The following is a 549-nucleotide window of genomic DNA, read 5'->3' as shown; positions in this document are numbered from 1 at the left end:
TTTTATTTTCAATTGTAATCTTGCAATTTTATTATCTTGTAAGTTTTTTCACTAACAATTTTAACGGTGTTTGTTATCCACAATGGAGCCTAAATCATTTTTGCCTCCGTTATGGCCGATTTGGGAATAACTCTCCTACAAATGATATTTCTATACCCAAAGTTAGATCGAGAGACTTCTTGCTAAGATAGAAGCACTACCATCAACTAGACCACATTTTTTTTCTGGTCCCAACAAGTTTGAATGACTTAAATTGATATGTGGTAACAGGTAAAGCACGAAGGTTGATTCAGTCCTTGTAAAGGGAGATGCAAACTAACTCTACTTTTTACGAGCACAAACCATAAGTTAAGGGATGATCAAATTTTTTTGTTGTTATTAATGGCTGGAACATAATTTAATTTCATACCATGTTATCCTCATTCAAACAAAAAAATAATCAACAAAAATAAGACCAACAAACTAGGAAAAGAATACATTATGACTAATTGGTTCGAAGAAAATAATTGCACTTGTTGGAAAAGCTTATAAATGCTTCAATAGATTTAT

At 31.3% G+C, this 549-nt stretch overlaps 1 non-coding gene across 1 annotated transcript; it reads right to left on the bottom strand.

Annotated features, from left to right (window-relative positions):
- Window positions 1–211: 211 nt before the first annotated feature.
- Window positions 212–338, bottom strand: LOC112940579 (U6atac minor spliceosomal RNA). Its single transcript, XR_003244917.1, has one exon. It is a non-coding gene; the product is annotated as a U6atac minor spliceosomal RNA (small nuclear RNA).
- Window positions 339–549: the final 211 nt, after the last annotated feature.

Source organism: Solanum lycopersicum, chromosome 12 (genome assembly GCF_036512215.1).
Source record: "Solanum lycopersicum chromosome 12, SLM_r2.1".
NCBI classification, from domain to species: domain Eukaryota; kingdom Viridiplantae; phylum Streptophyta; class Magnoliopsida; order Solanales; family Solanaceae; genus Solanum; species Solanum lycopersicum.
This window is presented reverse-complemented; position numbering and strand designations above follow the sequence as displayed.